Source organism: Euprymna scolopes, chromosome 41, assembly GCF_053919585.1.
Source record: "Euprymna scolopes isolate OS-2025 chromosome 41, ASM5391958v1, whole genome shotgun sequence".
Lineage (NCBI taxonomy): Eukaryota > Metazoa > Mollusca > Cephalopoda > Sepiida > Sepiolidae > Euprymna > Euprymna scolopes.
In genome coordinates this window covers 67,328,571-67,341,348 of record NC_136522.1, presented here as the reverse complement: position 1 = coordinate 67,341,348, position 12,778 = coordinate 67,328,571, and positions in this window count along the sequence as shown.

Here is a 12,778-nt window from a genome sequence, read left to right as displayed (position 1 = left end):
ATATCATCTTATCATATATACGGCACAATCACATTGACACACTGGTTCTCAGCAGATCACTGAAGTTAAGCAACGTTGAGCCTGGCCAGTACCAGATGGGTGACTATTTGGGAAGGTGAGGCGCTGTATGTTGATGCCTTCGTTCAGTCTCGAAAGACAAAGGATACCCCCTGTAGGGGCAGCTGTGCATGTAATTGTGAGGCAAGGGTTGCGCAATCTCCAACCACGCCTCTCCTGAATCGGCATTGTTTGAGTCCAGTGGTAAAGAGAAGTCTAGGACGACTGGAAACAATGTCAAGATAAACGGAGAGCTCATACAACACCTGGAAGTCCCAAATGGTCACCCATTTAGTACTGACCAGGTTAAGTGTTGCTGTATGTACTGTGAGGTAAAATACTAGGTTGAGAAACTAGCGCTGTCTATTCTTCTCTTAAAGGTAGATTGGACTCTCTTAAGCCGTGTTAGGCACCCCATTTAGTGATGGCGTCACGATAAAAAAAAAAAATAACCTTGATAGCCCTGGTGAAGTATTAAGTATTCAGCTATGACAAGATTTGAATTACACTACAAACTTGTAGTGAGTTCAAGCTCGGCTGCGGCCGTGCTGGATGAGATGGGTGGAATATCATCTCTCCAGCGTACTAAAACTCGTTTTATATTCCTATTCTTCTAATTCTGGTGCAGCGAATATGCCAGCGTCGGTGTGTAATAAGCCTTACGTTTCAAAATTCTGAAAGATTTCAGAGATTCACAAGATACACCTGTTGAAGAACGGAGATTATGACGACTGAAATAAAGGTTCAATCCTCAGTGCAGGTAACACTCAAAATACAATTACGACATCTACCCAGTCATGGCTGTGGATTAAATAAACGGTTCTGTTTCGAAATTCCGACAGAAAGATTCTCGAGTTTGACGTGATACACCTGAAGAAGGTCAGGGGGTTTCACCAAATGGATCGTCATGAGAACGCTAGTCCGAATAATCCAAATTATCATTCCTCATCTCCAAAAATTCAGAAACATAAAGAAACACGATTCACTGCTAAGAATACAGAAGCGTTCCCTTTTTTCGTATTCCTGGTGACAGCGGTACTACTCTCACCTTAATATACAGACTCCGAGGGTTTTCAATCGAACGGATTAAAAACTAAAACCACATATTAAAGATTTAGAACTTGTATAAGCCGACTTTTACCGCTGGGAAATTTCCCAAAATACGAAATAGAACCCATAAAGCATACACCTGGTTGTACCTCTTTACTTCTCACCACTTATCAAGGTCAAGAGGCCACTCGAGGATAAGAGTTAAAGAGTGTACAGTAGAAATTGGACAATATAGTAATCGTTAATAATGGAAATTCGGTAAATTTCTTAACTTATATGGAACAGCTCATCAAAAACTTGTTTACGTTGGACTTGAAGACAACCATATTGTTGTCAGCTGGAAAGCAGGAAAACGGAAGATAATTCCACAAGCGTGCAGTTCTAAGAAAGAAGCTTTGTTCATGGAATCTACGTTTAGGTTCAGGCACAGATAAAGAGTGGGGGAAATTAGTGATAGTGTTTTCTGCTAAATTGGTGTTTCTCGTGAAAGTTTGGCGATGAGGGAGGGGACCACAGATTGGAGCTCAGCCGAGCACTTTCCATGAAAATAACGATAAAGAAGAGACAAACTTGCAACATCTCTTCTGTGGGAAGAGAAAAGGACATCCCCTACGAGGCTACGAAGTCTATTTTGAACTCTATCAAGGCAGGCTGTTGAAAAGTCTTGTTCCGACAGACTATCACTCATTCCATATAGTCTAGATTATGAGTACAATCGTCCAGCGTTGGTTATCGTAGTTGTATCATGTATCACGGAAGTGCAGAGGTCATTTTTAAGCAAGAAAAATAATTTGACAATCGTATTTTTTTTTTTTTTTTTTTTGTATGAAAATAATTATTTGAATAAATGTTTCAATATTGAATTGGTGAAGAAAAAATTAAAGTGTTTTTTGGATTAGTTTTTAGTTCTTAAGTTCTGGACGATTTCAGTTCGCAACAGCGATTTTTAGATCCAGATGTTTTCTCAAAACGACGTGGATTGCTTTGGCGAGCAGAATCAAATCGCTAACTTGCATATATTGATCATCTTTGTGACTCTCTTCTCCTCTCTTCTCTGCTCTTCGTGTACAGAAATTCCAAATTAATGACCTTTCCTTTTCCTGTTTTCTCTCTTTTCTAAACCAGAAAAAATTATGAATTAATATTCTTTCTTACTTTCGTCCTTCTCAAATCAGAGAGAGACGTCTGCCCTCTCAGATCCTAGAAAATACCCTGTGTACTTACGTCGCTGACCCCCAGCTGCAAACAATCCCGACAGTGTTGTAGTGAAGCCAAGACTACTATTTCTCCATTACATGTCTCTTTCTCTCTACTCTTCCCTTTCCCCCTTCCTTCCTTCTTTCCTTCCTCCTTTCCTCAAAAATGTGACCAGAGGTTGTAACCAATCAGGACCGAGAACAGTTCTGGTGGGAAAGACAAAAAGAGAGATACAAAAACTGTTGGAAGCAAAAAAAGAGACGCGAGTGGTTCCAGAGTCAGGGGACATAAATGAAAATCACGAACTTTCTATAACCCGATACGACTTGTACGCTGAAATGAATATAAAACCGTTTCGTTTGGAAGTTCCTTTGTTTCTTTATTATTATTCCCAGGTCGGTTTCTACACCCGTCTTATTAATTTCGACGACTCCCCAAAAGCCTACCCCAATAAGAATTACATTATGGTAACATCGCCATAGTGTCACAGTGTTATTTGGGTATCTCCATTGCTTTTTTTTTTTTTTCTTTTTTTTTTTTTTTTTTTTAATTTTTTTTTTCTTTTCTTTTTTATTTTTTAATTTTTTTTTTCTTTTCTTTTTTTTTTTTTACTCACCTTCACCCCAAACAAGGAGTATCGCCACTTGGACGTGAGGAGCTACTAATTGGGACCATGCCTAAGAAAGATTAACAAGATGTTGATTTACATCACATTTAAACTTCTTCATATCAGTACAGTTTCGGAAATAGGTAGCGGGAAGGGTCTCACTGTTCTAGAGAAGAAGCTATTAGAGTAGAAGGCTTTCTGACACTTCGGGACCTCAACAGTGAAGGGGTGTGATTTTGTTGCTAAGCGGGTTTGTCAAGGATATGTACATCGAGGGGGCTCAAATGCAACGAGTTCATCGGAGCACATTCCATTAAAATATTTGTAAAACAGGCACAGGAATGCAACATTGCGGTGATGGGACAGGGGTTGGAGCTTAATTGACAAAGTGGGACGTATTAGATTGAAGACCCTTTTTTTAGAACCTATCCAAGAGGGAGAGACTAGTGGTAGATGCACCAACCCAGATGTGGCAACAATAGTCCGTGCATGGACGAATGGTGGCCTTGTAGAGGTACAGGATACTCTTCTCTGTGAACAGTTTTCTAGCATGATAGAGGGAGCCCACCTTCCTTGCAGCAGCCTTTGCAATGTCCTCAATGTATTTACTCCAGTTCATATTTCCTGTGAATGTTTCCTTGGGAAACAACTTTATGATAAATGATCAAATTAAACAGAGAGAAAGACAGTGAAAATGAACAATGCAGGAACAAAAAGACAAGATTCGAGACAGAATTAGATAGGAAAACAGTAAATGTAGACTCTGTGGAGAAAGAGACGAAATGGTAAACCACATAATAAGTGAATGTAGCTAATTCAAAAAGAATACAAGAGCAGGCACAACTGCATGAGGAAAGCAGTATACTGGGAATAGCCGCATTTTGAACATGTAAAAAAATAGTACAGGCATAAACTGGAAACAGTACTAGAAAACGAAAACCACAAAATTTTTTGGGACATGGAAGTCCAAACAAATAAACTCATCCAAAGCAAGGAGACCAAACATGATAATATTTAAAAGAATTGAAAGGAATTTGGAACATAAAGAAAGTCAATAATCATAGAATGATACATTTCAAAACCAGCTTCGAAACCAAGTAGGTGATGCCCTTTTCTCTTCTCTGCAACCTCTTTCCCACGGAAGAATCATTGTGAGCCTGTCTCTGCTCTATTGTTATTTTCATGGCAAGTGCTCGATTGAGCTTCAACAGTACTGGAAATCTGGAGAGATTTGTTGTCACTTAGACTTAGACTCCAGGGCACACCACTGGTTGTTGCCAGTGAGTTATCTCTGATGATGACCTGTGTGGGAACTCCTAGTGAATACTACTACTCCTAGTGAATACTACTACTCCTAATAATAATCTTTGATTTGAAACCGGCTGAATGGTACTTTGACCAAATCTGATCGCTTACAGATGGATGACAGAAAGTCTTTTTTTTTTTTTTTTTTTTTTTTTTAAATTACATTTTCACCCCAAACAAGGCACATTGCCACTTTGATGTAGGGGGCTACTATTAGGGACTTAAGCTACAGGGGTACTAGGTGGGGAGTTGGGCAGCAAGATGTCGTTTTACGTTACACTTGAACTTCTGCATGTCAGTACAGTTGGAGAAGCAGGGACCCGGAAGGGAATTCCAAAGTCTAGCGGTTCTGGGGAAGAAACTACTGGAGTTGTAGGCTCTCTTACATCTAGGGATCTCTACTGTGTAGGGGGTGTTTACGTCGAGGGGGTACAAGTGCTTGCAGTTCGTCGGAGCATTCACCGTTAAAATACTTGTAGAACAGGCAGAGGGATGCTACATTTCATCGATAGGACAGTGGTTGAAGCTGGGATGACAATTCAGGACCTATCAGGTTGGCGACTCTCTTTTGAACCCTGTCTAGGAGTGAGAGACTAGTAGCAGATGCACCAGCCCAAAATGATAATCTTTATTTTGAGAATTAATTTTTCTTTTTTGTTTTTATTACTTAGTGAGTAAAATTGCAACTTTTTTTGCAAGTGTTTGCAAACTTTTGGGACAACATAATATATAACAAAAGTAACAATATAAAACCATTTTTAATGTTTATAACAGCATTTTTTTTTTTTTTACCCACTCTCTCATACATTCCAATCGAGAGATCTTTTTAAGATTCTAACCACCCCTTTAAGTGGAATTGCTTGTATCTCTTATGCTTGGTTCATCGGGTATATTTGCCAGGTAGTTTTGGAAATTCTTTTTCACGTGTCCAATTGCTCTTATAATTATTAGAATGATGGAGATCTTCCTAGGATTCCAGTTTCTTTTCATATCGTAAATGAGACCTTGGTATTTTGTTCCCCCCCCCTCTCAGTTCTGTTTAACCCATCATCATTGGGGACGTCAACTTTCGTCAAAACTTATTACATTTCAGATAAAATCAGAGTAGAATAAATGGTGATAGAGCTTGTGACTCAACGGGTCACAGAAATGTCTAGCACACACACACACACACACACACACACACACACACATTGTGAAGCATGAATTAACTGATAACGTATTTATTCTATGATTAACCTTTTTTCTTTTTTAATCAGAAAACACATGCCTTTTTGTTAATCTATTGCTTCTATGAAGCATTTAATCTCCTTTGCTGGAGAGTTAGATAAGCAAACACCACTAATACTTTTTCTCACTCCCCCCACAAAGACTTCTTGCTCATTAAAAAGTGGAAAAAGTTATGGCCCGTTGACTTAGAATGAGTGTTTTATGACGAACTGATGATTGAATATCGTTTAATATGTGCTCATTTTTACATTAAATACTAATCCCTATTAATTCCAAATAACACATCGAATGAATACCATAATACTTAGTTCGCTGCACGTTATCATAACAAAGGTCTATACAAAATTTTCAGCGAGATCGACCCAGAAGTTTTGAGAAAACGTGGAACAGATGTAGTAAGAGAAATATTTATATATATATATATATATATATATATACTTTCACTACACCGATGAAGACTGAAGAATCGGTCGAAAATAATGTACTTGTAAAAAAAGTTTTTTTAATTTTTTTTCATAATATATTATTTTGTATTCCTGCACGTCACCAATTGAAAATGAATGAAGAAAAGTTATAAGCTTATATACTTTTCGTATTCCTTTTTATACATTTCCATTCATATATATATATATATAAATTAAGAATTACGTATATAAATACGTTTGCAAGGCTAAAAACTAAAAAAAAAATTCTGCAGAAATAAGCAGGCTCCTCATTGGTTGCTTGTCTGAACTTATCACCGATTTCTTGTTATAACTAACTACCGAGGGTATTCTTGGCACCAAATTTATCCTTCCAGATCACCAGTTTCGAAATAGACACAGGTTGAAATGGACGTACAAAACTCATTCGAGGCTTATAGCCTCAAATCACTTTGTCTCATTGAGACGTTTTAATGCCCTGTGGGGCAAAATGTTATCATTTGCAAACACCAATGCCTTTATGTTGGTCGAATTATTATATTATCGCACATGGTTGTGCTCTGTGAATCAATTGACTTTCATCATTACAATATAATGTCCCACGGAGACAAAATTAAGATCTACAGTTTGACCTTTCATTTGTCCGCCATTCGGACGATTATCTACAATGAACTCCACGAGGATACCGGACTAGCAGGATTCATCTTGGAAGGCATCACTCAACTCTTCAACCTGTTGCAGTGTTCTTCATCAGCGGAATTTTGTATCCAGCATATCGTGAAGATGAACTATTACCCTTTTAGGGTGTTACCAGCCCATTACGGCAGATAAAGATGACACATCTTTTGCAACTTGGATCTTTCTACTTTAATAAAATTTACGTTGAAGTTTTAAAAGGTGATCCTGTTGTAATTTCTGATTGGTTTTCTTTCATTCTGCTAAAGACAAGACCAATGTGAGAGAATTTCTCACAAAACAGCATATGTTTTTTTTTTTGTTTTTTTTTATACGTAAACAAATTTATTTTTTTAAATTCAGACATTTCGATGATAGACATTCTTGCCAATGAAAGTCTGTTTCTTTTTGTCTTTCTTTCTTTTTCCAAGTTCACATGGTGTAATTCGCAAGCGAGAGTGTTGGTAAGTCTAATAACGGTAGCATTTTCAAAAACGGTAATCCGCAGAGTGTCGCGCTGTCGCGTTAGCCGTGCAAAATGAATTAATAAAAAATTATCTGCATTTGAAGTGTTGTATATATTTTGAAAGTAAGGATTACTAGCATTTCAGCCTGGCGTTGCCCGGGTGTTTGGATGTGTATGTTGAGCAAAAAAAAAAAAAAAAGTGGTAGTAGGAAGGCAGGCTCGAACCCGTACTGCGAAGGAGGAAAAGAACGGGGGAAAAAACCCCTGAGGTTTTTGTGGTTACGACCACCGCCAAAACTGAAGTGAGCTATGTTTAAATTAAGGCTAGACAATCTGAGAGGATAACTTTAAAATATATCGGCGAAAAAAGCGCCCACCCCCCCGTAGAAAAGTGCCTATTTGAAGGGGAACATATTAATGTTTTTTGCAAATTTTTCGATATTTGTTGTATGAAAGGTCGAACTTTAAAATAATACTGATCATGGTAAAATCCGTCGCCTCTGTCGAAAGTTTTAGGCAGGCATGCAAACATACATACATTTATATATTGGTAACTAAAAATTTTCGATCCAAACCGATGAAAACGCTTGCCCTATCTCTGAATACCTTTAATGTAAAATTTAAAAATCAGAAATTGTCTGAGTAATTTGGCAGAGACCGCAGAGGTCAAAGTTTTTTTAAAACTTTGACCCCTATTATGACCCCTTAACATTTATTGTTTTGGTCTAAAATCAAGTTATTAAGTTAGATCCATATCCAAGGAACCTATATCTAAAATTTCAAGTGTTTAGACCCAAAATTGTCAGAGGAGTTTGGTAGCGTTCTCAAAAGTCAAATCGTTGAACTTTGACCTCTTAACAGCCAAATTTCTGGCCGAAAATGGATTACAAAGATTTTCCCAAATCTCAATACCTTTTATATCAAATTTCGAGTCTGTAGACTAAAAATTGACAGAGTTATTGCATAGGGAAATGTACACAGATAGACAGACAGACAGACACTTTCACAGGTATATAGATATCTATAAAAGTGAACGTGTCTGTGTATCTGTCTGTATGTCTACATTTTCCTACGCAATAACTCTGTCAATTTTATGCGTACAGACTCGAAATTGATATACAAGGTACTGAGATTTGGGAAAATCTATGTGATTGGTTTTCGGCCAGAAATTTGGCTATTAAGGGGTCAAAGTTCAAAGATTTGACTTTTGAGAACTCTACCACACTCCTCCGATAAGTTTGGGTCTAAACACTTGAAATTTTAGATATAGGTTCCTTGGACATGGATCTAACTTAATAACTTGATTTGAGCCCAAAACAAATGTTAAGGGGTCATAATAGGGGTTAAATTTTAATAAATTGACCGTTTTTTTTTTTTTTTTTTGCTCAACATACACATCCAAACACCCGGGCAATGCCGGGTCGAAATGCTAGCATATATATATATATATATATATAAACAGACTTTCATCTCGACAAGGATGTAGGTTTGATCCACAGCTGAGGAAAAGTGTATGTCTAGCCGCTCTGAGGAGTTGTGATACAACAAAACAGAATAGCACTATATATGAATAACAAATACCCCCCCTCTCTTTGGGTTGAGCACTTTGTAAACATATTTTCACCTGACACGTATTTAAGCAATTAAGCGAAACCACTATTTATTTATTTGTAAACAAATGATGGTTAGAGCACTGTTGCGTTGTTTGCGACGGGTGGGTGTGAATTTAATACACACCTGAGGAGAAATATTTACGGCACTGATTCGTGGCCTGATGGTTAGAACAGCCGACTGTCAACTCGACGCTTGTAGGTTTGCAGCTGCACTGATGAGTTGCGATACAACGAAACAGTACTGTATGTGGATGACAAATATGAAAAATTCAAAATTTAACGGTTCGAAGACAAAAACAAGTGCAATATTTTTTTTCAATAAATAAACAATTTTATTTATTAAAATTTAATTTTATATTTCGATTCATAACAGAATTTTCATCAGGAAAAAAAGTTGTTGTTTTTTTTTAAGCAAATACATGGTAGACCAGCGTTTTCTACTACATCGGACATTTGAACATTACACTTCGCTAACATCTGAAGGAAAACATGCCAAGCATTACCACCGCCATCATTTAATTTTAATAAATAAATATTTATTTATTGAAAAAAAAAAAAAAAAAAATTCTGCACTTGTTTTGGCCTTCAAAATGTTGAATTTCATAATCAACAGTGCTTTTAAACGGTAGATTTATATGTATATATATATATATATATATATATATATATATATTAATTAAAAATTTATATAGTAAATATGTATATATAGTAAACATGTTTATTTATTAAAAAAAATTTTGCACTTCTTTTTAAATTTTGAATTTCATATCAACAGGGCCTTAAAACGGTAGATATTTATTACTTTATACACACACACACACATATATATATATATATATATATATATATATATATATACTAGCAAAAGTACCCGCCGTTGACTGGGTTCAAAAGCAGCCTACAGAAAATGGACTCTGATTTATTAAAGTATGATAGGTTATGAAAAGGAAGGGTTGTAAAGAGATAGCTTCGAATTTGGGGGTATCAAAACCAAAGCAAAATATGATGAAAGTAAAAATAAAATAGATAAACCCCATAATTTATTATACCATACCTGTTCACACTGAAACAGTCATCAATATATTCGGTGGATCTATATTAAAAAACCTTGTTAAACTTTGTGACATATTTCCATTCTATGGAGGTCAGGTGCGAACGAACACCTCATAATTTTATTATACCATATTTCTTCAAACTGAAACATAATTATCAAAGTATACTTACGCAGATAGATATGAAAAGTCTTTATTAAAGTTTGTGCCTATTTCGATTCTATGGAGGCCAGGCGCGAATGCAGACCCCACAATTTTACTATACCATCCCTATTTAAGTTAAAACATACTTATCAAAGTATTATTATGTACATCTATATCAAAAACACTTGTAAACGTTTTTTTTAATTTTTTAATTTTTTATTTCCATACTTTGAGGACCAGGTGCAAACGCAAACCCCACAATTTTAATGAATCACCGTTCTGCCAGATCAAACATACCCATTCGTATGTCTCCATACATCTTCTATCCTTATATGTAATCAGTTTTTTAAAATAGGCAACCATATAGGAGCTTATTTGTGACCAGACACACACACATAGACATTCAGCTTATATATATATATATATATATATATATATATATATATATACATATACACACACATACACACATACAAACATTGGCTATATATCTGCATACTTTTTTTTTGCTGAGATCTCAAGTGAAATATTCAGCAGATTGGTAGAGCAAGAGTGCTTCTGGTTTGGTCGTCCTGCTAGCCTGATGATGCTGGATCTCCCACTAGAGATTTCAGCCGAAACATGTATGCAGATATGTAGCCAATAATATTTGTATAAATAAACATAAACACGTTCTGTTTATTCATCGAGCTCTCTTTAATAAACGCATAAGTTTTAGTGGTTTTACATCTAGGAAAAAAAAACCTATACTTTTCTCTCGTCGGAACCATATATGTGTGTGTGGTTTCAACGTCGGAACCATATATATATATATATATATATATATATATATATGGTGTGTGTGGTTCCAACGTCGGAACCATATATATATGCGTGTGTGTGTGTGTGTGTGTGTGTTGTTCAAACTTTGGAACCATATATATGTATGCGTGTGTGGTTCCAACAAGAGAAAAGTGTAATTTTTAAAGTGGGGTTACTAACATTTATTAATTAAAAAAAAAATAAAATAAAATAAAAATATGTTTATTGTTTGTAGTGGTACTCAGGTCTCATAAGATCCCCTTTCCCACCACAAATAAAATAAAATAAATTCAAAACGTGTGAAATAAACGGCGTTTATTTACACAAAAGTGAGTAACAAACGAATCATGTTTTGGTGTCCAGAAGGTGTGTCTGGATAGACAGTTCTTGCAAATGTGAAAGTTATTGAGACGTTTTGACAAGAAAAAGCAGAGAGTGTCCTTTGTTTTCTCAGTGAGGAAACAGGCTTAATTTTGGTGTGAGGTAGGAGCAATAAAGAAGAATGTAAATGTCATTGCATGCAGCTGAATATCTATATTATTCGCCGTGTGTGTGTGTGCGTGCATGTGGATAATCGTGTTTTGTCATGCTGGAGGAAAAATACAGCAACGGAGTCGTTGACGTGAATAGAGAAGCGAGTGACGAGCAGTGAGCGAAGAGGGAGGAACGCAGAGTGCGGAGCGCCAAATGAGAATGAGTGAGTGAATTCGTTTAAGTATTTGTTGATCGGCTCCCAGGCGATGTGAGAAAAAGGTTTTGAAAATTAAATCTTTCTCTAAGCGTTGATTGGCCGAGAAGTGCACGCTTTTGTCACGTGGTATGCTTTCAACTACATCCGCCAAACAAAACGGATTTTAAGATTTGTTCCCTGCAGAGTTTGTGTGGACGTATTTTTAAAATCTTTCCGCCTCTGAAATTTATCTTTTTTTGTTTTTTGTTTGCGCGCGTAATTGGGTTATTTATTTATTTGTTATTTTTAGAACAAGTGAATGCATTTGTCTTAGGTATGTTTAACTGCACATGTTCAATATTTTTAAAAAGTTTGGTGTTTAAAGGTTTACAACACGACTTCCGGTATAATAGATCTTGTCCTAAAAGAACACAATTAAAGACTAAGTTAAGATTTACAAGAATTTATTGTTCGACAGGATACTCAAAAAGAAATATTAGGATTTCCTTAAGCCGTGGAGTTTCAAAGAAATGCGTTCTTTTCATTAGAGGAAAGAAATTAGAAAATGATTACTTAAGCGAAGAAGCTATGAATTTGCTGGTGCTGACATAAATTGAAACTGCATGATATGAAACTAATTATATATGAAAAAAAAAAAAAAGTCATAAAGTGAAAAATAAAAAATATAAAATAAAAATGCAATGATTGTGTTTATACATTTTCTTATAATATATACCAATCCTTTTTTAAGCTCAATGTAATTACAGAATAATATAGTGAATAAATAAGGATTGATTATATATATATATATATATATATATATATATATATTCATTCCTGCTTTCCAGTTGACTACAATATGGTTGTCTTCAAGTCCAACGTAAACAAGTTTTGATGAGCCGTTCCACTTAAGTTAACAAATTTGCCGAATTTCCATTACTAACGATTACTATATTGTCCAATGAATACTGCACACTCTTAACCCTTATCCTCGAGTGGTCTATCGGCCTTGATAAGTGGTAATGCCTATGTAATATATATATATATATAGCAAGTTAAAGGTATTCAAGAGTGCTAACTAATGAATTTAAGGAGGTTATTAAGAGTTCGCTATAAAAGAAGAGTAAGATATTTTTATTAATATAAACGACGTGTTTTGACACTGAACATGCTAATACTTCGGACAAATGGTCAATTAAAACCAGAAATTCTCGTCAGACGACTTAATAAATGGTTGCTTTCCACAAAAGAAACCAGTCCTCTCTCTATATATATATTATATACACACACACACATTTGGGACTTGACATTCCTCTCAGCCAGCCTTTGAATTCCCCACGGCCCACCTCCAGAGGGTCCAGCTACAGGAGGAAAGGATCAGCCCCTGCAACCTGGACTATATTTCATCTGTGCTTGTTGTCACCCTCCCCTCATCCCCCTAAACGATTGAGGGCGAGAAAGGAGCAAAGTGCAAAGGAGTGGGGGGGGG